At 43.4% G+C, this 27,793-nt stretch overlaps 1 protein-coding gene across 2 annotated transcripts in view; it reads right to left on the bottom strand.

Moving 5' to 3' along the window:
- Positions 1 to 27,793, bottom strand: part of LOC116851834 — a 98,224-nt gene that overhangs the window by 66,497 nt on the left and 3,934 nt on the right. The window contains exon 1 of one of the 2 annotated variants that reach the window (XM_032831659.1): positions 1,085 to 2,290. The exons of the other annotated variant lie outside the window; for it this stretch is intronic. The gene's annotated coding sequence lies outside the window, so the exon portion shown is untranslated. Of the gene's footprint in view, positions 1 to 1,084; positions 2,291 to 27,793 lie in introns of those variants that run through there. 2 annotated transcript variants of the gene reach the window in all.

The raw sequence follows: 27,793 nt of genomic DNA, 5'->3' as shown, positions 1-27,793 counted from the left end.
AACGCATCGGCCGGTGAAACCTTTGACGCGACCTCTCCGCGAGAGAGCAAGCTGCGAACATAAGCCGCGGTCGAAAAGAAGAAGAGAGGAGAGTGTGAAATATAATGTACACACACGCGCGCGCATACACACGCACGCGCACGCACCAGAGATGCGAGTGAGGAGAATATTCTCTAACGGGCGACTCGCCGCGACGCAACAAACACACTCGCCCTTTCTTAAAATAAACTCCACGGCACCGTTTAACGAAGCGACGTAAATTATGCATCTCCGTTCGTCTCCACAAGCGTATTGCGCCGTGCCGCGCCTCGTTCTCAGCTCTAACGTTACTTCAAGGCTAGCCCGATACGATAAAGCGACGGGATTACGAATAGCGTAATTCGCGATAATAGACGACGGATAAAGGGACGAGCGGCGCGCCTCAACGGGATCGATAAGCCCCCGGTGAAGTGTCCAGTAGATAAATCCCGGCAACGCGCGTGTACTCGGCCGCGAAGACGAAAAGCTCTCACAGCTTTCTCTTCATTCGGCATTCGTATGCACGCGCATCTGGACTTTCTATTTCGCCTCGTCTTGCGATTCACAACTTATCACGGAGGATGACATTGGTGCCGTCGGCCCCAATTATATCTCACTTATCGAGAAAGAGAGAGCTTTATCGCGCCGCTAGATATTAGAACGATCGAATTAACATCCGGCATTTCTGCAGAGAGATATTCTTACTTGGAAAGTATCTTTACATTTGACATGCTAATAGAATTACATAACGTTAAACGAAGATAAGTTATTTGTAAGATTACGTTTCATATGATTCAACGAAGAAAAATCTGTATTCTTATTATTGAAAAATAATTTGCACTGTGTATCGTATTGCGATAATGTTTTCATTAATATGCTGTTAAAATTGAAAAATATTGCGGACTAACTATTCTAAGGTAGTTACTAGCTACTCGCTGCGGCCATCTTGATTGATGATGTCAGAAGCGAGAGATTTGGGTGTACATTTCCTCGCTTCTGACGTCATCAATCAAGAGTTCCGCGGCGAGTAGTCAGGAGTCTTAATTATATGACAACTTTATCTCACCTCAGCGTGGTCCGTTCAACTTGGCAGGTGATAAACCAGTTCGAGTTCTTAATGGACGACACAGACCGAACCGCGATTCGCGGCCGTGTTTCAGACGGTTGTCGTGCGTCGTTCGCGAAAACGAGCACCGATGCAATTATCGCGCAGCTGCAGCGGCGTGCTCGAGCTCGACAAACGCGTCCCGCTGTGATAAACTGCTGTTTATTTTGCGACATTCGATCGTACGGGGGTTCAGATCGCATCCTTCGAGTTGGCAGGCAGCGTTATCGGCGGCCAAGAGTCGCCGAGTAATCCGATTAAGACCGGCGGAAGTGAACGACACCGCCGTCGCCGGTCAACCGTCTTCCCGTAACTCAATCCTTGGAGCGAGGATATTTTTCGCCGCGTGTACTTATCGAAGATTATCGGTTTCAGTTTTACACGGGAGCGAAATGCTACGCCGTGCGGATGTTATCATTCGCGTAGAAATTTCTCAGGCTTTTGCCAGATGCAGCACAGATAGATTAAAATGATTTGCCTCAAAATTGGATATCCCACTCCGATATATCGGCAATTCCATTTCCCCTCCGAAAATTTCCCAAATATTTCCAAGTATAGCTAAATCCTGATTGTCCAGACTTGTTCCAAATAGGTGTATCGTATTACGATGCAAATTGAGAATCTTATCCCAACTACAGAAAATATTTTAGGATCTTATTGAGATCGATTTCCCACTTGGAAATACAGCTAAAGTTGGAAGTAGGAGACTCAAGGGTAAAAAAATTTATTTAATAAATAATGTCCTAATAAATTTGTATATTTCATAATTTAATTTTAATTCAATTAACATGTGGCTCTAATTAATTTTAATAATTGAATTAATTTTAAAATAAATTTTTCATTTCCCGCTCGAAGTTCTTCGAGGAACTTTCGGAGATTTCGCACCGAGTGATATTTTATCGATGATTAAATACATCTCTTCAAAGCGTGCGCTCATCATTTAGCTTCGCTATTGGAAACCTCAGCCGTGTTTATACAGACAACATCGCATCCGCGCAGTCATTACTATCATCTCGGGAACTCATATACACAGGAACGAAAGAAGAGCCATCCATAAAGTCCGCGGGACCATCCGCTTTAGAGAGAGCCGTTCATTCGACGTAATCCCTTAGTCGCTTCACAAGCACGACGTACTTCTCCGCGCGCGTTAAATTAAACAACGCGACTCGATGCGAGGCGTAATCGCTCGATAACGCGTCGGGCGAGGGAATATCTCGCGATAATCGAGCTCGATTGAAAAATCGAATAGCCGCCGGCGGCTCTTCGCCCGCAGCAGGAACGCGCTCACGTTCACATTTGCCGCGTCTTAAATTAGTTTCCATCCGACCGTTAATGAGACGGCGAACTGATTCAATTGAGCGGCCCTGCGCCTCGTCGACTTGGCGAACTGTCGCGTCTCTATGATCGAACTCGGGAACTTTCTGCCGCGGGAACACGCGAAGGCGAGAGTGCGCGCGGAGGAATGGACGCCAGGAGGGTTACAGAGGGAGAGGATGCAAGAACTGTGGGAGCCCACGATCGTCTGTACGTGCCTTGTAACCGAGATACTCGCCGCATTTAACCTCCTCTCGCGTTCGACGCCGGCGGATACGGCGAGCCCGACGAGTTCGTCGATGATGATGCATGGAGCCGAAATGATGAAAGAAGCGGCGGAGGCGCGCGTTTAGCCGTGGACGATTTATTTTCGTTTGTCATTCGCCCATCGAAAGGGCGGCAGCGTGCCCTCGCAGCGGCAGCTGCGGCCGGTTAGACGCACACGACGAGGAAGTCGCGAGAAACCGCCGGGAAATCCAAGTTATTTGTTTTCTTCCATAATTGAACCGTAATTGCTTCCGCTTATGTGATCTGTCGAGTGGAATAAATACGACGGGGGAGAGCAGGGAGGGTTGATTGAGGATTATTATAAAGCCAACGACGTAGATCAAGCGTTCTCCCCGCAATTTTATAGTGCAAATTAGAATTTGTTAAATGAGGAATAGATCGACATTCTAAAGTAATTGACTATTTTTTCGTCTTATACATGCTACTTATAAATTTCAGGAATTGAAATATGTCTTTAAAAAATTTGCTATATTTTTAGCGAAATTTTCGATGTTCCTTAGCAAGATAGACCTTAATGACGTGTTTATTCTTGAATTACTAAAAACACAGTAAAATTAAAAAGAATCTACATAAAAGAACACTATAATATTCTCTCCATGTATGTAAACATGACGTTATGTGAAGCATCGTGTATTATAAGATAGAACACAGTGAGCGTTTGGCGACCGAACTTGAAGCTCGATCTAAATGGAATGAAATCGATCTTGTGTAGCGAAGATAATATTTTACGTGCCAAGATCACGAGATATATCGGCCGGTCGAGGTAGCCATTTATTCGCGCGCTCTGAACTCTCCGAAGCTTTCCGTTTGATCCGCCAATCGAACTCGTTCGAACGAGCATCATATTAACGACTGCAGCATTGTGGGAAGGTAGGTGCGCGCATGCATCCCGGAAAGGGAAGCCGTTGTGGAGCTTCCTACGGTAGAAATACGAGTCCGATCGTTGACATCGATATGTAAAAAAAAAAGAAAAAAGCAGAGAAGAACAGTGACGGTCCTCGGTTACAATATATATGGTTACAATATATACGGATAATTAGACGACACCGAAATTGCCGGTGAAAGAAACCGGATTCACGCTAATGAGCGTCAAATAGCTATCTCAAGTATAGCATATTAAGTTACTTGGCTTTAATTATAAAGCAAAAAACGAGGAGCGCTACGTTTCTGCTACGTATAATGGTTCTCCAAATCAAGAGAGAAACTCGAGAGTTGAAATTTAGACATTCGGAGATGCGGAAATTAAATGGAGAAATTAAAAAGAACTTTATCCTACGAATGTACCCAAATTAACTCATGCTTATTAAAATGTGAAGTAATCAATGACGGAAATGTTATGATCTTTTTACACTAAGATACATATTTTTTGTAAGGACATTAATCGAGGCTGCTCGAGCACGGTTATCGTTGCATTTTCCTTCGACACGAGAGAAAGAGAGGGCGGGTTCGAAAGACGCGGCGGAAGACACTTTCCTCGGATAGAGCTCGATATCGCGTTTCCAGCCGCGGACGTTAACGATCCGCGCCATGGCCATTGCGGCCCGACATAATGTAATGGATGGTAGAAGATTGCGGAGCGAAGCTCGCGCCGCGGCGTGACCGCCATTAGCGCGATATCTACGAAATTAATCTGGTACATGTCCTAGAATAACTTGCCTGTTTACCGACATTTGCATGTGGAAACTACGCCGGCGTTAAGCCTTTGCGTACGCCGCGCGCGAGCACGTCGCGTGTATTAAGGGCTTTCGCACATAGATTGCCGTAACCGTAGATGTGAGGTGTAAACTTAAGTTAAAGAACCAATCGGGATGTTGCTTTAAAATTCTTTTAGTTAGAAGAAGATGGACATGGCGCATATAAGTAGGATTCAAATTGAATAACTAGGATTTTATGAGATGAACCTTAGTTACTTTTGCACACGGTCAGATTTACCAGCCTTCTGCCTTCTTTTAGAGTATACAAAACTATAACAAAATCCTGATTGTTTCTTCAACTAAAGTTTACGTTTTGTGTCTATGGTTACGGGCAATCCAAGTGCGTGTTGAGCGTTGGAGATGTGACACGCTATCGTTTGCGGCGTCCATAACGTGAAATGGCACGTCGTTTGTTGTAATGTCGCGACTGATGCACTCTCAGGGTCGCATGACCGCGTCGTAAATGCGCGCGTTTACCTGGTGGTCCACGACGAGCAAACGTCCGTTAAAATAGCGCGCGCGTGCGAGCGCTCATCGCTGCGCGATTCATTTCTGCTCCGTCGCATCCGCGACATACGTTACTATTACAAAGACAACTTTCTATTTTCTCCCGTCGTAACTCTCGTCTGGATGTCGTCCAGGTGATATTTCGGTGGAGGCACGAGACCGACTGGCCTACTCCGCAAAGACTATTTCCTATTGCCCTATTCATAGTTCGGCAACGGCAACGCTAACATTAGCGTTGTGTCGTTCAAAGTATCCCTCTTTATGCGCGCGGAGACTTCAGCATCCGTTGGATTTATACACAAATACATCGATTTCGCAAGTGCTCGACCATTAAAAAAAAGGAAGTGAAATGAGCAATCGCTTTTGTTAGGCGTAGAATGCTATTTTTCTGTGTGTACAAAGCGTTACGGGACGTTACAAATAGGGAATCGTGTTAATTGAAGGACGCCGTGATATATGAAAATTGCTTTATGTCTTTCCTGAGATACGAGCTGTCGCTTCTTCTCCGCGTCCATTAGTCATAATTCTATTAGTACTTTCACGCGCACGTTAGAAAGAAAGGATAAGATCTCCCAAGTCGAAGGGGTATTTCCCATAAACACGGTAGTCCGATTAGGATGGTCTCTCCTAATCCTCTTAAGACTCCCTAATCTACGCTCGCGACAATCCTGATTTATAAATCCACAGCGGTACGTGTTTACTGTGAAAGCAGGGAAACGTCGACCAGCTGGGTGCCCTTTACTTGTCTATACTGTTACCGAGGCCTCTCGTTTCTCTCGTCTCTCTTTCTCTCTCTTTCTCTTTCTCCCTTTTCTCTCGTGCGCTCCGCTATGTTAAAATCGACGCGTCGATCCTACCTCGTCTGCACGCAATCACCGATAATTATCGGAATTGCTCGTGTAACCCAACAGCAATTTTCTGGGATTATTTTCGTAATTAAGTATTCGAAAACATTCTCCGTGTGAAACGATTTATTTGTAACAAATTGTGAATTTTTTAAATTTAACGACGAGATAATGATAAATTTATGATGATTAGATCAAACTTATTTTAGGAGGGATTATTATTATCAAAAATATTTCGACAATTAATTCTGAAGTAGATACCTAAATAAACAGACAACAACTTTTACTGGTCAATTTTTAAAATTTACTCACATTTTTATCATTCATTTTTATCACATAAAATTAAATGGAAACACTAGAAAAAGATATTGTCAAAATTCAAAAACATTAACATATTTGCTATGTTTCCAGTAAAATTTACCATGTTCCTTTGCAAGGTAGACTGAGATTTCATTCTTGGACTATCAAAAACGTAGTAACATTAGAAAGAATTTATATGAAAAAGAAATTACAATATTCTCTTTCCGTGTATCTGGATATATTGAGATTATTCTCTTCTATAGTTACCTCCAGAATCGTTGTTTTGCATTCAATAACTAAAATTATTAAAAAACAATGTGTGCAGTCAATCGACGAGACGGTTGAAGATGAGTTGACGTCGCATATAACGTGTGTGATGTAAGAAACGCGAGTCTTCCGTGCGGTGCAGAGTAGCAACTTGACGGCACGACTCGTTGACAGATTAAATGCGACACGCGATACCTCCGCAATGTACACGTAGCACTGTCAGTCCCGGTCAGGATCGTGTTTTGCACGCTCGCTCCGTTATTTTTCTGCTGTCTGCGCAGCCTGATTTGCATCCCGTGCTCCCTACCTCTCCTCCCTCCTTCTCTTTTTCGCGCGCGACATTTTGCTACGGAATTTTTTCTACCCCGTATGCGAGTGCACGTGTGTAATGGCATCACTTGCGGTCTACGTAAGGGAGATGACTTATTTTGCTACTTTCCGCGGTTCCGTCTCGACTTCGTCTTTGTCGACGTGCGCGTAACTTCGTATCCTTCGTTTTTCGAAATTTTGCGGTCGCGCATCGGTAACATTGTGGATCGCCCAAGAGGATAAAATTCACTGTCGACCGAGATAACTCGGAGACTTCGCGCTTATTCGCATTTTAGCGGTTAATCGCAAGTTGCGCCGTAATCGGAGAAGTCGCTTCTTCGAACATGCTCGCAACCACCGATACTCTGTCCGCTATCATCGAGATGAGACCAGAGAGACTCGCGATTATAATTCCCGCGCAATCTTGATCGAACGAATCTCGCAATACCAATTGGATTCGGAACGATCGGAGCCCTGGGACGATTACGTCGAGCACGCCGCGATTATTACATGTAAAAGCGTCAATCATGCGGAAACGTCAAATGCCGTAATTACATTTATATTAAACTGTGTTCGCGCCGGAACGCTGTGACCTGGCAACGAACGCATGGCCCGGAATAAGCAAATCCCGGCGCTTCATGTCGGCGGGGCGCGACAAGCAGGGACGAATTAAATTCTTCGGGCGAATGCCGTGCGGGTCGCACGGCCGATTGCGACGGCACAAGCGCGAGGGAAACAAAAAGCCCGGGCATAATTCGGCGTCCATTCACCCGCAATTTCGTGCCCTTTCATGCGAGCGCGCGTTTGCCCCCGAAAACCGCAACTGTGCGAGTGAGAACGCGTCCGGACTGCCATCGACGTTTCAAAGACGAACTGCATCCAACATCTGTCTGCGTTTCGCTACCTGAATGGTCGTGCATAATGCTCAAGTGCGCGATACATACGTGTACCACTGGGACGAGGAGGTCCCGCATAATGCGCGTATCCGTCGCAGGGCGCGCGCGTCCGGATAATGCGGTTCCGCCTGTTTCTTTCTCTCTTTTTTTCCCACAGCAACATCCGTCGAGAGTGTCCCTCCGCCCATCTCTCGCACCTCGTCGTCCTCGTGTGATAGCTTCTCGCTATCGTTACGTCATAATCGATTTAACATTAAACCGTTGTTATTTCGACGTTATTACAGGATTTCGTCGTTATTACAGGATTTTAAGAGGAATAATTAGAAGAAATTTATACACAAATTAAAAAAAAATTTTAATTCTTTTTACTGTATACTTTTAAAATTTAAAGGGAAATAGGAGAATTTTATGTTTGGAATTTAAAGAGGTATAATAGAAGAATTAGGAAAATAGGAAACATATTATAACGTCAATATGAAAAGATTTACTGATAATTAGAGGGAGGGAGAGAGAAAAAAGACAGAGTTCCAAGAAAATGTATAAAACGACAGACTAAGTTATGTGGTAATTATGTAAATGAAAATTTAGGCTAGTTCAAAGTGGCATGATCTAACCTAAACTGATCTAAGTTGGTCTAAATCACTTTCGTGCAAATATGAAAATAGAAGCGCGATTATCTCATGACGATGCTATCGCGAACTCAATTTGATAGTGTGTAATTTCAAGCATGTGCGAATAAACTGCGCTCCACCCTTGCCGACAGGCTGGAGAGCTCATGAATGTTCCGTTTCGGATGCGTTCAACGCACAAGCTACGCCCCCGAGGGTCGAAGGCAGGACGTATTTCGTATGCTCAAAAAGGATGACGAGGGCTGACCCTAACCCTAATCCCGAAACTACACGTGCGATATAACACAGCCGGTGGCATCCCACGTGATTGCATTGATATATCAAAATACGGGGTAACCGTCCGTATAGATACAAGCGAATTCTATAGCGGTGCACTTGAAACGATCTCCGACATGTGGCATGCCGCATGGTGCACGAGTTGTAACAAAATGTGCCGCAAGTTGCTTCATATGTCGATAATTTCGCAAGGTTCACACAAGGGGAGAGGATCGAACGAAATCGTCATCAGAAGAGATCGACGATAACTAGAGAGCAAAACTAACCGAAATCTATATTCAAAAATGGTGAAATATTCACACGAGTTAGCACATCTAGCGCCTATCCAGATAAACTATAGGTAAAAAAAGAATTGTAGAGAGACGCTATAGAGCCAAACCAGTTTTTGCCAAACAAATCTCCACACGGGTAGGTGTGATGAACCGCGAGAACAAGCACGTGTGACGATCGTCATGTGATAATCGCGCTTTGTCGACGCAACGCGCTCAACGTAACACTCGCGCGCTTCAAAATGTAAAGAGTTATGCTTCGCTGAGTTTTGCGGCGAGGGGCAGACGACGACCCCCTTCGGCGATGCCCCCGCCAGCCAAGAGAGAACGGCCGATCGATCGATCGGCTCGCGATGCGAAATTTCGGGCACGTAGGAATGTCTTCGAACGGTTGTCGTAGCGGAACGACATTCGCGGACTGCCTGAATACGGTATTCCGTCGTCGATCGGGATTTACTGCTCGGTTGACCGTGCCGCGGGATCGCGTATCGCATCGTGCCAAAAATGATTTTGATTCGTCGCAGCTGCGTCTCGCGCCGTGTGTTCCATATGCGAGAAGAGAGGAAGAGAGAGAGAGAAAGAGAGCGGGGAGAGAGACGCGAGGCGCGATATAAATATTCTCCCGATGCAAATTTCATCTCCATGAATGCGGGGAACGTGGAGAATGTGATGCGGTAGCAAACCTTATCGGGAGCGATATTACAACTCTTCTGATGCCTTCTTTATTTCTGTTATTTCCGAGCCTCGAAGTTTCAGTCCTATTTTCGATCTATGAACTCCTTAAAATTCCAAAAAAGAACTCTTGGCAAAAATAATAGGTTAAATAGAATAAAAAAGGATTGATATAGGATTCAGAGTATTAACGCAAACATTAAATGACATATTGAAATCGTAAGAATCAAGATTTCGACTCAGGTTCTTATAAAAAAAGAAGAATTTTGAAGTAAATTCTATTGTAGTTTTACATTACACAATGCGATCGAATTTTCTTCGAAGGAAGCTCAGATCATCCTTCGCGTTATCTCGACATTTCCACCTGTGCGCAGAGTTTCTCGATAACGCGCGACACGTGCACGCAACATGCGCACACGCATACGCACAATGCACCGGCTCGCACGAAAGTGGAACGTCGCGAATGTGGGTCGGCACGTGCAGTAATTATGTCCGTCCAGGCGTTATATGCACCCCGATTTCGATCGAGGAGGAGAAGCGGCAGGATAGTCAAAGGGGTGCGGGGGTTAGCGTCGTCGTGGATCGTCGCGTTTCGTTTCGCGAGCGCATTGTCGCGGTTAAAGACACTTCATTTATAGCGAATTAGAGTCGCGATCCCCATGGAGAAAGGGGAGAGCATCGGGCAGCTTTTTCGATCGCCCCTTTGTCGTCCGTAAACAATGGCTCGTTCTCTCTCTTCCTCTTCCCTACGACACACCTCGCGCTCGCTCGCAGCCCGTTTGAATTCTCCATGGTGCGCTCGCGTCGGGGTCGACCCTCCCCAACTCACTTTCGCTCGCTTCAACTCGCTCCGTTGACTTCTCTGCTGCGTTCGGCCGGGAAATGACTCTTTTATTCCCAACGAGCTACGCCACTTCCGGGACGCGGGTTTTTCACTCCAGTTCCGCTCGCCGTTAACGTTGCGAGAGTTCGATAACCAATCGATCCACAATGTGCATCAGTTGATGCGTTATCCCGGAAGGAGGTTTTACAACGAAACATACGCGAGACGTGATTCATCCGTAATTTTCTTCATTAATGTTTGGCATGTAAATATTGTCGTCTACTTACACTTTGCTATCTTCTCGGACTAATTGTAAAGTAATTAGTTGATTTTAGAGATACATAAAATACATTTTTTTTGCGCGAGGTATCTAACGAGAGATAGATGAGAAAACGTTCGTGTGGAAATCGAACATCGAGTGAAATCGAACAAAAAATCTTCTACCATTTTGTAAATAATGACGCAAATCTCTAAGGCCAAATTTTCTCATGAAGAAGGCGGGAGAACCAAATTCGCGTATTAAGCGCGTCAGCTTCGGGCGAAAAGAGAGAACCCCTAACAATTAACGTCAGTTTCTCCATCGAATTTTCCTGACGGCCTGCTGTTTCCGTTCGACCCTCTTCGTTCGATCGTGTACGGTCCTATGGGCGAGCCTCTCGCGCATGTATGTATAAACGAACCGCCGTTGCCGCGTACCGAGGGTGGCCGAAGGGTAGTTTGATGGGTCGAGAAGGGGACCCGCGGGGATCAGGAGGGACAGGTCTGATCACGCGACGACGACGACAACGACGACGACGACGACGACAACAGTGGTGGTGGAGAAGGTTATTGACATCTCGCGAGTAGGCTGCACGCGCCTTAGCCTTTGTTTCTCTCTTTTTTTCCCGTAAATTGTCCCGAGTCATCCTTCTGCGAACACCTCTCTACGTCGCTTACTGAATTATGAAAATTACCAATAGAGAGAGAAAAGGAAGGAGAGAAAGAGAGAAAATGATTTCCGTAACGCTTCCTAGTTGCTGTAACTACCGGTGGGTCACGTAATGAGATTCCACCGACATATTAGGCCGTTGCCTTTTCCGCATTCGAAATGAACGAGCCCGCATATCGATATCGGGCGTATACATTATCGATAAGGCGCACTAGTTCGGGGCAAAGACTTCTGACTATTGTATCAATTACGAATGTCGTGCATAAACTTATTTGACCTTGACGTGTGTTAAGCTTGAAGTAAACGGACACAAGAATCCTTTGAAAAAAATTAAATTTGAAAATCAAATATATCGAGAAAAAATACTTGCACATTTATTTGTAGATTTTTAAGTTGATTTCTGCGATATGAAACAAAGTTTTACAGTTATTTTTGTGAAATGAAGTTTATTTCTGGGAAATAAAATTAATTTTTGCGAATAAACTTTATATTGTACAAATAAATTCTCAAATATTTGTTTTTCAGTGAAAAATTCCAACTTTCGCAACGAGGGTCGCGGTAGCTTTTATTAGCCGTTCTATTTGATTGAACATTTTCTGTCTCCAACTGAGATATACTTTGCTTTTTGCAAATTTCACAAGATTGCCAAAATTTACAAAAGTCTGAAATTGGTAGAAATCAATTAAATTACAAAACTTCCTATAGATCTTCCTATAGGATTTTTCTCATGAAGCATCCAGTTGCGTCTCTGTCGAGAAAGTCTTGTCTTGCAGCGGACACCTGCAAACCTCACTCTCGGTTTCGAGTTAATCTTTCGCGGACAATCCACCGTAAAACGAAGTCATTCCATTGGAAGATCGACCGAGATTTTCGACCTCGACTCGCGAAAGCGCGTCCCCCATTGACAAGAGTTCCCGACGCGTCTCGCTCATTCGCGCGAAAGTATGAAAGCGCGGCCACGGAAATTAAGCCATCATCGCGTCCCTTTTCTTGCATTCGCCATTTCTCTGGTTTGCGGTAAACGCCATTTAGCTCAACTTTGCATAATAGCTCAGGTCATATAATGCTCAGGCCTGTCGACGAAATCCGAGAGCGCGAGCGGAGCGCAGCGTACGTTGACTCTTCATTCCGCGCGTCCGCGCTTACCTCGCGCCGCAGCAGGTGCATTTAGTCCGTTGCTTGTGGGAAACACCTGATAACTCACGCGCGCGTGAGTGCATCTGCGTGTGCAGTTCCTGTCCGACGCAGTCACCTGCGGCCCGCCTCGCGATATCGCCTAACGTTTTTCTTCGCGATCGAACTCGGACATTTAACTTAACTACACTTTAAGATCCCTCTGAATCCTTTGGAGTGCAATTTTGCTTGAAAGGCAGAATGGTCACCGAGTCACTCGAATTTGAGTACACGCAAAAAAAATTTCAGTTGGTGCAACCAAATAAGAATCAACTGAAAATTAAGTGATCAAAAACGATATCTCTGTTATAAAAACTAATATTTCTGTTGTCGCAACTGAAAATATTCGTCTGAACATTCAACGATATTAGAACTCGGTTGAGGCAACTGAGAACAATTGACTATACAGAAGCCTCATAAAGGAATTTTTCTGTTTCTATAGCCGAGTTTTCGTCTGATCCCTGAGCAACCGAAAATTTGGTTACATCGACAGAACTGTTTTTTCCGTGTATAAAGTAAACTCCTCTCTGAATCATTAGATCGATATTTTCACTTGAAATTAATGAATGAATTTGATATATACACTGTAAAAAATCTTGCGTCCACAGTACGTAAACAAATGTTCCAAAAAGTCCATTCTAAATTTTATGTCGAAAATAACTCATTCATATGTCCATTCGTATGTTACTTACATTATGTATAGACTAGTACATAATATAAATAACACACAAATGAACATATGAATGAGTTATTTTCGACACAAAATTTAGAGTGGACTTTTTGGAATATTTATGTACTGTGTACGCAAGATTTTTTACAGTGTACACAGTGCTGTATCTTAAGCTTTGTGTTTTGATTTTTATTTATCAAATGCTAACTAAATTAGCCTGTAAGATTTTTGAAAAATATTTTTTTATTTTACTTGACAACGAAGATGTAACGTAACATTGACCAAAGTTGGCGCGCTTTCTTGCGATTTGTGTAATCTCAAAGGGATTGAATGCAGATCTATAAATGCGTTTCCGCGAATTCTCCTGGACGAGCGAAAGTGGAAGGTTGAAATATTAACGGAAGCTATAAGCGCGAGACAGGAAATCTGAAAGTGACACGCGATCCTTGGACGCACCTGGCGTTGTCGGTTTTTATTAGAAACAGAGAAAACGTAGGAGACAAAAGCTACCGCAAACGCCGCAGAAAATACCGCCCACTGGCGCAGATATTAAAACCCGCGAGATTTTCTTTCCCCCTTACGCTCCCACCGCATACGTGGCAACCGCGTTTTTACAAAACAATGTATGCCGATGACTTTCGTGATCTGTCGTTGTCACAGCGTAATAACCGAATTGCGAAAGATAGAAATAACAGCGAGATAAAAATTTAATTAAACTGAAGAAAGCGCGAGAGTTATTAATTTAATATTTTTGTTTCGATTCTAAAAAGAGGATCCATGTTTGAGATAGAAATGGAATTTCCAATTGGTATTGTAATGGAATGACTAATTTTGGGACAGATTTGAGCATTTTAGTCGGAATATATTCTGCACTTAAGAAAATTTTGAGAAATTTTTATGTGAATTTTGCGTATATGTGTCTGAGCTGAAAAAAGCCGAGCTTCCGTGTTCTGACGTCGGCACAATCTTCGATTGCGTGCCGCACCTGGAAAAGCGTTAAATTAAGATAATTCGTCTTTATCGATCGTACCGTCTCGCGCTGCTATACCGATCGCAATCGTCGTGTCGGTGGTCGTGCCTGCATTGTACGCGTCGCCTCGAGAAGGAAACGACTTGCAAACCTTTTTAACCGTTGAAAAAAGAAACAGCAGTAGAATGATATTTTGCTGCGAGTAGTTTCCATTCACATCATCTTTCGAGTACGTGCGTGCATTGTCGTTCGCGCGGGAAAAAGTCATACGTAATGAGACGTGTACCACTCGTATGATCGTGGAAAGATCTACGACGAATACATAATTGCCTATTAATTAAGCCGGCGCTGCAAACTTCCGCGTGGGCGAACGCGGAATGGCACACGAGTGACATACACAAACAAATTCACGTACGCACGCGCGTAATTGTGCGTAATCGGTCGTAATAACGTGTCATGCCACGGTCACGGCTGCGTTTCCGCTGTATTCAAGCATTGAAGAACTCCCTTCCCGCTGCGGAGAGCTGCGAACCGTTGCCTAGTCGATAAATATGAATATTAATGGCGCGATAACGGTGTCCATAAACACAGTATGATAAAATTGGAACGAGATTCGCGAGCGGAACAGACGATAATAATAAATGTAACAATAAATAATGTCGGATATAACGGACACATGATAACGATAATTGTCATCGTCGTTGTCGTCGCAGTCGCACGAGTCACGATAATTAAAGCGCTCGGGCGAATTAACTTTGTACAACTAATTACGAATTCGATCGACTGAAACAAATCTGACGAGGCTTCGTGCTAATTAACCATTGCAGCTCGGGCAGTTTTTCAGATGACTTTTATGGTCTTTGAAGTAGAACTTTTTCATAGACGTCAAAGGATAGACTAGTAAGAAACACTTGCGTCACTATAATAGCAAACGGTTCCGCAACACGGGCGTCACTTATAACATTTCAAAGTTAATCGGCGATAAGTCGCTTAACGTGGCCGCGTTAAATGAAAGTACCGTCGCGCTTCGCGAACTCTCTCTCTCTCTCTCTCTCTCTCTCTGTCTCTCTTTCTCTCTCGCCGAAACGACATTGGCACCGACACGTCGTCTTCAAGACAAAAACCAGGGCCCCTCAATGGCGCCGCGAGAAGCTAGTCTCAGGCGGATACACACGGCGGGTCGAGACGCTCTCGAAAACGTCCGTCATCGCGTCCGCGTCAGAACCCGGACCGGATCGGCTCTCCTGGCCGACCGGATTCCGCATTGTGCGTCGCGTGACCTCGGCGCCGCGACCCTCCCCCCTCCTCCCCTCAACGACCCACCGACCAACCGACTCTTTTAAACGCCCGAATCGAGCAACCGACCCTCTCGAGCAACGGGGATCGCAACGAATAGCACGGAAGTGTTCGCCACAAGGGAGGGAGAGGGAAGAAGGTTTCCTTATGCGAAGTGCACTCGTTAGGAAACGGCGTGGGCTGTGTTACGAGCAACAACTGTACTTGCAGCCCGTGCTTAACTGCATATCCTTTTAAGGGGAAACTGAGAAAATTCAGGAATGAAGAAAGAAATTAAAATAATAAAACATTGCATGATATTTTTTTAAGGATATGCATGTTATCTCGCCAAGAGAGTCGTGTGACAAGTAATAAAATGAATATAAACATTTTATATTCCTGTAGTCGGACAATTTATTGTAGGATATAATTCATACTCTGTTTCCGTTTACATATAATTTTGTTTCTGTTTACGTATAATTTGCGAAAAAGAAGAGAAAGCGCGTATTTTTTTATACTCTGTCATGGCGAGCAAATTTTTTTTTAATATCCATCCTGGACATTCTTATTGTTTCGGTTCTTAAATACAAATATTCAAACTTGTAATATACGAGTAGAGTGTATGTATATATTCGATTTTTTATGCGCGATAATGTAGAAATTCGTCATCGCGGACATCGTACTTTCCTTCCTACGCAGACAAGTTTTTTGCGTGTCTCAACGTCGGTCTTCCCGCTCGCTCCTTCGATCGCGCTCGAAAACGATTTACAACGCTAATCGGATCGCCAAGGATGCCGGCCCGCTCCGTGGTCGCACGATGCACCGACGGCGAGGAGTCGTTAGATGCACTTTAGCACCGTACCGAGGTGAGAAGCCGGCCAATTATCGGCGCGAGAGGCGACTCGCGATCGCGATTCGCGGCCGATACCGCGAACGACACTGTAAATCGTGTCGGTCGGTCGTATGCGAGCGAATCCGCGAAATGCAATAAATCGATCAGCCAGGGATGTAATTGGACGGCAGGGGTAGCGCGCGGCGTGAAGGCGCGCCGCGGGATAAATGAAAGAACCTGGATCACGACGATGCCGGATAAATGGCGCGATATTGTGTTTCGCCGTACAGATAATAGAAGCGGCGGCGGCAGTGCCCCCTTCGATGAGCTCGACGGCTGTATTCTTCCCTCCCGCCATTGTGGAGATCCATCGCTCTAACGAAGTGGAGATCCTTTCGTTTAAATCATAGCGTATCGGCGGATATCGCGTCCCTTTTCATTTGATGATATATTTCGGATATCGGATAATAATTCAATTAGCTAATTCAAGCGCATTCCTGTGCTCCGAAGTGTGATCAGTGTATTCTTTATTGAAACATACTGTACTTATACAGGGTGTCTCAGACTCTCTTCCGCAATTTTTGTGGGAACGTAGGATGGGTTGAGGTGAATATAAAAGTGAACATATCGTTTTGCAATATTTGCAATAATAGTCGAGATATTAATTGAAGAATTGAGGTGAACATAAAAGTGAACATATCGTATTTTGTAATATTTGCAATAATAGTCGAGATATTAATTGAAGAATATTGATGAATAATTACGCGCGATATGGTAGATAAGCTGTAGTCGCGTTGTTTTGTACATTAGGTTAGACTGAAAAAAAAACAAAATGTCCTTCATTACGTTACAAATAACCATGTAGTTTTTAGTTATTAATGAAAGAAAAAAAGAAAGAAATTGTCACACATATACAAATTTTCTTTAATTAATTTCTAAAAATATATGTGGTCATTTGCAAAATGGTAGAGGACTTTTTTATTGAGTTTGACTTAATGTATACAACGGTAGACGGCGTCACTGCAGCTCATCTACCACATCGCACGTGATCATTTACTAATCTTCTTTAATTAATATCTCGAGATTTATTGTGAATATCGCAAAACGGTATGAGATTTCTATGTTCATCTCGATCTGTTTTACGTTCTCACAAACATTGCGGAGGAGAGTCTGGGACTCTGTACACTGAAAAATATAGTTGTCTTTGGCGTCAACTATACTTTTTTGTGATTTTAACTACAAAAATAGTTAGAAAAACTATTATTTTGGTAAGTGTTATTAGAAGAATGGTTTTTCTAATTATTTTTTTGGTTAAAATCACAAAAAAAGTATAGTTGACGCCGAAAGCAACTATATTTTTCTTCTGCGAACAGTTGTACTGTTTGAAGAATACATATTTCACGCGTCACTCGCGTACGTCATCGTACCAACCGCGGAATGGCAAGGTTAACAACGTCTTTTTTCTTTCTCTCGATACGAGGCAATTTGCGAAATTAGTGCAATCAAGATACACGGTTGCGTAAACCGCAGCCGACCGATGTCTACGCGCTTTAACTTCATGCGCTGAGTAGACCGTTGTCTCGCGAAGTTAACCGGAGGAATTGTTGCGCAGAAGGCGCGCGGACGGCCTAAGAAAGCAACCGTGATTGCATTGCAACGAACGAGCGATTGTGTCCGGCATCTCGGTGATAAGACCGGACGTTTAATCGGCTGTTTAAGGGGCCACAGAACTCTAAAGGTGCACGGAAAAAAGGTTTGGTTGAATTAACCAAATATCTGGTCGAATATGAACGATCCAGAAATTCCGATTGAAGTAACCCGAATTCTGTTTAATGTCCAATTTCTTTACCTCCGGTGACTTAACTTTATCTGCCAGTTATTCTATTGGAATTGACCAATCATATTTATGGTTGGCAAAATTAACCAATCACGGTTGACATTTATCCGACAGATAAAGTTAACCGGAGATGAAGAAATTGGGCATAAGTTAACCAAATATCTTGTTAACTTAAACAGAAATCGGATTACTTCAATCAGAATTTCTGGATCGTTCATATTCGACCAGATATTTGGTTAATTCAAGCAAATCTTTTTCTCCGTGTGGGAGTAAAAATTGGGTAAAATTTGGGTTGTCCTGTAAACCTCTTTTAACGATTCTTCGTGCCGTTAAGGTGTCCCCCAGGTGTACTTCGTGCTCGCCGTTTACGAGAGATCGAGTACGGCGCGATGAGCGACGGTAACGTTTCCCGCTGGAATTTCTGCGTGCCCTATATTCGCGTTGCGTAAGCAACATAATTGCATCGTATCACGCGACGCCCTCGACAAACAGTCTCGCCTTGCTCGCTAACGAGCGTTCGGTTACGCTCGAGACGTATCTCGCGCGGATCGTCTCGGTGCACTCGCAGATCCATGCTGTATCCGCTCGCGAATCTAAAAAGGAACAGCAGACTCGAGAGTTCAATTAGAATTTCCTCACGTGGCTTTTGTATCGCGCACATTAAATCGCCGATGTGATTAAATTCCGGCCTTAACGATGCAATTAAACTCAAAATTTAATTACACACATCGGGTGATTCTCTGAATTTAAATTCTAATTAAGCCGAGGTCGGGACACCGAAGAAAGCTCGCGTTATCTATCTCCGTGAGTCTACGCCGCGAGTTAATTGCTAAGTTCTGACATCTCGCGCGGAGTAATCGACGCCACGACGCTGCTTTGCTGTGACAGGAAGACGTTTGAATCGTACGAAACGGGATAACGGAATCGGTGATACGAGATTCGCGCACCGCACGCGGGATGTTTGAGCGGCGCGGCGGATCGAAAGGAGATAAAGCCACTTAAGTGTAATTGACAATCTATGAAGCGAGCCACAATGAGTTCGCTCCACCTCGTTCCCGACGTTCTTTAACGTCGACTTCTTCACGCTTCTCAGTCACGTTCGACGTATAAAGAGATCTTTTGCCCGTTCATTCGGATCTCTTGTAATCACTCGGCCGCATTATCAATCGCTCATTGCCGCGGCAGAAATTTCAACGGTAAGGAGGGAAAGGAGGGACTGTTTTATATCCGATAACGCAAATATACATTTCTGTCACAACAGAGTCAAGTACACGTGTAACTCTTAATCGTTATAAATTTAGAAAAATTTACCATTTCTCCAACAGAAACTTGAAGCAATTTATCCGGAAAAGATAAAAACTCGAAAAACATTCAAATATGCACTCAAAAAAAATATCTAAAAAATATTTATACGATAAGTACTAATAACATATAAATCTAAATCTAATAACATTTAATAACATAATAAATCTAATAACATTTAAATCTAAATTCTTCTGTTTAAACAGTATAAACAATTACTTTCATGAAAAGCAACGATTTTAGGAAAACGTATATTTCTTCATTTGGAAGAAGAAATATGTTTTCTCAATATGAAAATATGTTATTAGACTACCCCGAATATTTTTTTATTTTTTAAATATCTTTTTTCTCAGTGTATAAAGTTGCTATGTCTTTCTTGCTGAATGTAAAAGCGATCGTCCGTGAAAAATTCAGAGCAGATAATTTCTGGGAAATTCGATTAAGGTAGAATATATTCCTCTCGCGAGGAAATTTCAAATTGCTCTCGCAAACATTTTGCCATGTTAGAGTGGAGATATTCTTATGTTCCCTCATAAAAGATTCAGCGCGCGGAGCACCGTGAAAGTTTGAGCGCGTTGAAGATATCGTCTGATGAAAATTAAGCGGCGATTCGTATAACGATCGCATCTCGAAAATCGCCGATGTACATCCTTCGTGCGCGTCCGACGCCGACGCACTTGCCGGCGTTATTGGAGTGAAGCGCGACTCGCAGCGAGTTATCATCGGCGTGTACGTGAATCGTAAACAGAAACGTCTGAGCAACGGGGTCATTACTCTCGCGGGATAATCGTGCGATAACGTGACGCCTGTAGACGTAATGTTACGACCAAGTCGCGGACAGTAGGTACCAGAAACCGCTTTCTCGCTCTTCCTCTTTCTGTCGCATCTTCGTTGTGTCGTTGTCGCTCGTTCTCGTGTAAAAAGCGCCGACGAACCGTTATAACGCAGCCTGTCGCGCACACGACTTGTATAAACAATTTAAGAGGTAATTTTGTCATTTGTAAAGATATTCGAAATTCTAAAAGCGGGTGCTGTTTCCTGATCCGTTCGTACCCGTTTGTACCGCTTTCCGTTTTGTTTATTATCCCATGAGGTTGGAATCGATTGAAACGTTCACTCATAATGGAATCAGAACCCACTTTCAGCTTCGGTAAAACATTTACTCTTGCGATATTGAGTGGCAGTATCTTCATTGTTTTGAGTAAAAATGTGATAAAATAGCAGCATTTTTATTCCACTCCAAGAAATTTAGAAAATAGGACTAGTTATGGTACTTTTAATTCTACTTTCCATTACCGTACAATTTTTTTAATTATTTGAATCGTTGGAATTCCGATATCGACGCCGTAATCGTGACAGAAATGCAAAGATAAGGGATCGACGATCGGCAGGAATTCGCGGATTGCCGACTGAACGTCGGAGTTCGCTCTACTCTCTCTCTCTCTCTCTCTCTCTCTCCCCCCTCCCTCCCTTTCACTTCCCTAGAAGAGAAGTCAAAGGTCACGGAAGGGCTTTGGCAGGTAGATATAGGCGAATAATGGTACTTAATAATAGGTTCGTAACACGAGGGCAGGTGTGCGAGTCGCGATGATTAATTAACCAATGATAGGTTAGCTCGCTTCCACGGCGCATCTCTCTCGCGGCTTTTCCGCCGCCGGCTTGGCTCCTTACATGACTGATTGATGATTACACGGCTCGCGGATGCGCACCGCGCATGTTGCTGCGCAATACATGCGCAATGATGCCGCGCGCGGAAAGTCGCGCCCTTGCGAAAACGCGCGCGAAATCGCGCGACGTCGATAATCCCATTCCGCGAATTCCACCGCGAACGTCTCTCAGCAGAGAAGGATTAGGTCGGCCGCGACGGGCCTGACTGGATACGCCAGAGGTCGTTCAGAAACCGGTATTCGAGTTACGAAACTCGGGACGGCACGGACGATATAAAGAACGGGAGAAAATTCCACTGAAGATTACAAAATCGTAATAAATTAGAATACCGAATTTTTCTCGCTTCCAAGAATACGTCGTATTTGAATTGTCGACGAGCAAACAGCGATGGTATCGCGCCGTTTAAAATAATCGAAAGAGAGGAAAGTTCCCTTTTCCAACTTACCAATCACATGATCTTAACAGATACTTCATAAAAAATCGAATCTATTTGAATTTTTACCAGAGTTATTTATATTTTCACTGTTTACTGTCACATTCGGGTCGAACCAAACTAACAAAGAGTTTCATGTAACTCGCTGATTTTGATAAAAATTTTTTTATAAGTAGTTTTCGTTCAATGAAGTTTCCTTGCAAAGCCATTCGATAGACTTGATGTTCCCTTGTAACTCAAAATTCAGCGGAAACTGTTCTCGCAGTTGTTTCCAGCAGTGCGATGTTACACACGACACTTTGGGTTTTCCAAAAGTTTTCCAGGGACTGTCACAAGTGCTCTCGAAATCACGGAAAGAGCCTTGCGGTTGGAAAAATTCATAAACGGTGTAGTCTCTCGGGTTGGGTCTCGGGTCGGCGCGCGTTTAGTCCTGCTCGTTCCCGTGACAGGAATCATGACCACCGAAAATACCCTGCGATCGTCAAGGGGCATCTGTTCCCTCCGTACAAGCACGTGGTGTAAGATGAGGAGGGCCAAAGTAGCTGCTCGAGGAAATATACTCTCGCTATCTCCGAAAGGGGGAAAAAAGGGAAGAGAATAACAGCGGCAGCCCCCCGATGGAGAAATTCCACGCGTTCGTGAGTTGTACTCATTATTTCTCCAAGTTGTTGCCGCGACGGCACGCCTGGCGTGAGAAGGATAACGACGATCTAACAAGTTGCTGGTTACGACGACATACGTATCGATATGAGGGAGAATTCACACCTCGGCAGAGAAACAGAAGAGCAACCTATCAAGACTCGCGCTGCTGGTCAGATGGTAATAGTCAACAATTTTTTCTTTTCTACTAGCGCGAGTTTTAATTAACTTCTGCCTTTCTGCTTCTCTGCTAAAGTGTGAATTCTCCTTAAGACACCATTATACCATACGTTTGTTAAAAAACGACCACGTTGATTTCATCGTCGCGACCACTCACTCTGGGAATTCTACCCGACGTTTAATCCTAATCTGGCACACTGGGATCATCTTCACTCCCACACATAGGAATAACAACTTCGCTAATGTAACTAAATTTTCTTTTACTCAGGGACTTACTCAGGTGAAAAACTTGGTTATAGGAACAAGAAAAGATTTCTACTCAGCCAATTGCTCTCGCTTATCTCAACTAAGTTTTAGTACAGCTGAATGTTCAGACGTCTGTTTTCAATCACAGCAATCAAATGAGACACTTGAGTGAACAGTTGCGATCATTTTTTTACATAATTCTATTCTAAAAAAAATGTTTCCATTGGATAAACGGGAGTAAGTCTTGAAATATGTATATATTCATCAGTCGCGCGGTCAAATATCCAAGAATTTATGTATGCCGCAATTTCTATGCGATTTTCTTCACCCTCGAACTTCGACTTCCGATGAAGTTTGACCATGAGTTCGACACACTCGAGCGACTTCGGTGTAGCTTCGCCGATATCCACCGGGCGGCACGGACAAACTTCATCGCCGGCGACGAACTTTCTTCGTAGCGGCGCGCGCGCGCGCGATGTATTCGCCGCGGCGAAGAGCCGCTTTATTCAGAGCACGTGCCGCGGTGTCAAGTCGGCTAAAATTAAGCGGGAGAGCGTCCTGCCCGCTTCCTCCTCCCCTCGTGCTCGCCACCGTCACCCCTAGGTGAACCCCCACCAGCCCTGCGACGCCAGCTGGCAACCGGAAGTAGGCACAAGAAGCCGCGCGAGGAAATAAAGGTGGCAACGGACGAAGGGTGGCAAACCGGGAGACGGGGCTGCTGCCGAGGACCGTTACGCCCGATGCGGCCCACTTTTATTTCCGTCCGCCTTCGTTATTATTCGTGCACACGGGGGTCCATTCCTGATATCCGCGCTCACGGGGTGAAAAATGGGGACAGGGTATGACAACAATTTGGAATGAGTGAAACAGCTGACGCGGGAAAAGTGCTTGAACTCTCGTGAAGTCAAACATAGACAAACGCCTTTAAGTTGTCCAAACGAAATTATGTATTAATTATTACAAGAACAGACTCTGAGAGAAATTTTGCGTGATTTTAACCCATATTAGTCGTTACTTGAAACTTCTCTCAAATGAGACACTCAGGTCTCAGTTCAGAATTCCCGAGTCGAAACTTTGGCCCTATGTTAAACATCGAATTAAATTCTACAACGCAGTAAAAATAAATTAGCAAAGTAGATTTAATTCTAATAATACAATACAGTTTCTCGGGGATGATATTACGTAAAAATATATCAAACTTATTCATTTAGATTTATCGTAATTTATATGAAATTATATTCTCTTCACGAGAGAAGATTTTTTCTATGCAGTTTTGAGAAACGTTAGACTCGTGTTTTTCCTCGTGGACGCGACGTAATTTAATTATAAAACGGAAGGTGAGCCGCACGATCTTTCACCGGTGCCGCAGTCATAAATCTTTCGTGCTTTATCATAAATTCCATGTGGAAGCGGAAACATCGCGGCGTGCTTATGAATTAGTGCCTTCGCCCAAACAGGATTATTCAAACAGGTAGCCGTGGACTCGATTACAAGGATCTCGTATGTTTGTTCAAAGGGTAGGTGGTAAATTTGAAATATATCAGTATATTTACTCAGAGGGAAGTCGTCGGTAAAGTTTTCGTGTTTAATCTCGCCCGTATCCCGACGAGGATACGTGCTAGTAACGTGTGAAAGTGATCCTAACGTCTCCTAAACGTAAACATTAATACGACAGAAAGATGAATTCGAGATGTTGTAAGACGTAGTATTCCTAGAAGATAGAGCCTGGCTATTTGCTCTCTCAAAATGGCGTATTTGTATGACAGAGACGACTCGTGTCGATGAAGAATGTTGCGAGTATCGAGTGATGCTGTAAGTTATTTTTTTCATTTTACCATAATTATAATAAAATAATTATAGTAAAAGAGTGAAATTCGTAAGTGAGTTAACTTCACAATATAATGAATCGCTGTGATTGGTTCGGCAATCCATTTTGAGGGGCTTGCGAGCTAAATTAATGAATAAAGATCCAAAGAATGGCTAGACTTTATCTTCTAGAGACACTAATAAAATGTTAAAAGTATAAACGGATGCATACGCTTATTCGTAACAAACGTTCAAAGGGAGAGATTTATTTCGAAATTTAACGATGTTTGAAATGTGCACGGTAGAAAAAGTGAGTTTCCAGTAGCCTTCTTATTCGGATATTTTTCTTGAGAGCAAATTGAAAACGACAAACGAAAGTTGTCTTTCTGTCAGCATGACGAATAGGAAAGACAATGCAACTTCATAAAACCCGATCCCGACGTTGGAAAAACCATCGACCTAACTGCTCGTTCGTAGTTCGAAGTACTAGTGAACCTGCACGATCAGGTCAGACCACATCCTGCGTGTTTCAGCGGAGACCGGTAAAAAGCGCCACTCACCCGATACAAGTCAAGACGCAATTTTGCAGAGCCGCGTTAATAACATTCCCCGAGTCAAATCCAAACTTGTATTTATTACTATTTATCTGGCATGGTTCTTGCTCACAGATTTGATTCCATCATTCTTTTTGCTATCATTTCGTCTGTCTTATGTGAAATTCTCGCACTTGTTTATTAATATCTTAATAAATTTTATGATTGTTAACTCTTATAAGGGGTATGATCAGAAAAGTTCCGCGATAAAATATTAAATTCTTTTAGGTTTACTTAAATTATTGTATTGTTTAACTTACAGCAAATACAAATTATATTTGTATTCCATTTTTCAAAATTTTTTAAAGAAAAAAACAAAAAGAAAAGAAATCTAGATATATTTGCTAAAAGAAATTGCTTTGAGGGAAATCACAACCATTTTAAATTACCACTGAAAAGGTTAATTTTTTAAAAATAAATTTTATTAAGATTTTATTAATTTTGACTTGATTAATTAAACTCTTAATTTCATTAATTGCGATTTTATTAATTTTGACTTGATTAATTAAACTCTTAATTTCATTAATTGCGGATAGTTCTTGTCGATGAAAGCTCAGTCTTTCAAGAACTATTCTATAGCTATGCTCGTTTGTTTAATCAAAAAGAATCCAGGAATATTTTGACTTTCACAAATGAGAAAATATTCGCAAAGTCCGCGAACGAAGTCGTAATGATATTTATGAGCCTAGGGTTGAGCATCGTTCGTAAAACTGTCTATTGCGACGCTGGCAACACGTAAGTGATATGTTCACGTCAATATTTTGCCTCTCGACCTCGGTGTCCCCTCGGGAATGTAAATCCTGATTTCACCAGGATCCACGATATCCCCGGCAAGATACCTGAGCCTGAAGGTTCAAGGCTAACCATACTTTCAACCGCTGCTCGCGGCCCTCGTATAGCTTCGGGAGAAGTTACATTGCACGTCGCCGGCAATAGGAATACTATCTAGCGGACGTAATAATTTATTAATCACGCCACGATGAGACGTCTTAATAATCTTCTCGGAGCGTTTCAGCGCACTTAACTCCGCGGAATGCCCATGACACCGTTGTAAATGACATAGATGTGCGACATAATAACGCTCATTCATGTTCTGTACACTCCCCGCGCGCGAAATTAGTTCTTCCTCTCTCAATAAATATATACATTATTCCAACAACGACATGTACAACAGCTTCTCTTTCGAACTGATAGTTTTCTCTCTTCATGAAAGTATCACTCGGAAAACCGTTTACTTCCCCGTTCCAATCAGGCTTCACGTGTTATCATATTCGATGGAACAGCACCCTTTTTCCGAAATCAGCATGCCGAAACGTACGCATAAGTGCACGCACCGGTATTACGTTACAGCCGCGGGCAGACGTTATTTTATTCACTCCTTCCCGGCAGCGAAGGAGCCTGTTTGCCTCTGGGAATTAAAATTCCCAGGGGCCCTGCGGGGAAGGCACGGCGGAGAGCCCGGGCACCGTTTGTGCCGCCGATTACCTGAGTCAGCTGTCTCAAGAAAGGCAACCTCGCGCTCAGGACTCGCGCGGCGAGCTACGGCAGGCTTGGCGGAGAGGAGAAGCGCGGTGGATTCTTTCCTATCCCTATCCTACGGTCGTCTGCTAGACCGAACAAGCGTTTCCCTTACGGCTGGCGGCGCAACGGCCGACCGTAGCGGAGAAGAAGCCTCAGCTGTTTGCCGATGGAAGCCATGGAACGTTCTCGCGTCCGTCCCGACGTTTCGCTGCAGAGAGACGAACGTTGGAGTCGCGACTCCGGATTCTCCGATAGAAATCGCGGGGAAATGCCTGAATCCTAATTAATCGTGTCGACGAGTCTAGTGGATGCTGGGTACAGTCGTAATGCAGCTTTTATTCACGGAAGAGAAGTTTATAGCAAAAATTACCGTAGGATTTATTCCGAGAGAGGAAATTACTCTGTAGGATGCTACTTATATTTTAGAAACTGAAAGGTGTTATTAAAACACTCGCTATGGTTTTAGCGAAATTCCTGGACTACTAAAGACATAGTGAAATCGAAAGAAATTTATATGAACAATATTTATTCCATGAATACTAATAACATATTTACTATTATGTAAATAACATATTTACATATTATATTGAGTCTAAATTTACTTTTACTTAAATAGAAAAGAACAATTGCTTTTGTGAAGAATTAAGGTGAAAAACTAACCTACCGAATAAATATCTTTTTTCTCTTAGATAATTAGCCTCTCAGTGCGGCATCCTCTTAAATCAGTTTTCGACGAACGAGGTGTCAAAGTGAAGTGCGAAATTGGCATTTAAATCCTTCGGGATCTCGTATAGATAATAGAGGTCTCAGTATAGATAACAACAAGGTGCTGCTGAAAAGCTGTCCACTTTGATTCCTATAATTGTTTATAATGGCACAACTGGAGCCAAGGAAAGCAGAGAAAGCTCGAGTCGCGTCCTCTCGATGCTTCTAGGGAAGTGGACGTCGATTGTCGAAGGAAAAGCGCGCGGAGCGTTGTTTCCGCAGGCGGAGTCGCGGCAATAAATTGTGCTTGGTTTTTCTGGTTTTACGACTGTACGCGGTAACGGGGATCGTGCGCGTTACGGCGAAGGTATGGCCGTAAGTTAAATGCGACATTAATTTCTCACGGCGCCGTTGATAATTAAACCGGCAGAGCTGACGGCTTTTTCGCTCACGATGGCGACTGTTTCCGCCAATTTCTCGATCGTCGTGGCGACCCTCGCGTGACCAGGATTTAATTTCATCGCGCGAGAAAAATTGTTGCCGTAGTTGAGCAAGAACGATCCAACCCATATGGATTACATGTCTTTTTACACACATTTTACAAAAATTTTTGCAAGAATATTATAAAACTTTATCGAAGAAAAAGTTGACTCTATGTAGTGAGCAAACAAAAAATTTTTAATTTAATATTCTTGATTGAAATACTAAACTAAATATTAGAATTCAGAATGTATTCTGAGTATACTTCTCTCTCTCTCTCTCTCTCTCTCTCTCTCTCTCTCTCTCTCTCTCTCTCTCTCTCT

This window comes from Odontomachus brunneus, unplaced genomic scaffold, assembly GCF_010583005.1.
Source record: "Odontomachus brunneus isolate Ranch 3 - 2012 unplaced genomic scaffold, Obru_v1 Obru_scaffold_193, whole genome shotgun sequence".
NCBI lineage: Eukaryota > Metazoa > Arthropoda > Insecta > Hymenoptera > Formicidae > Odontomachus > Odontomachus brunneus.
The sequence above is the reverse complement of the archived record's forward strand: the minus strand, read 5'-3'. Positions and strand labels throughout refer to the sequence as shown.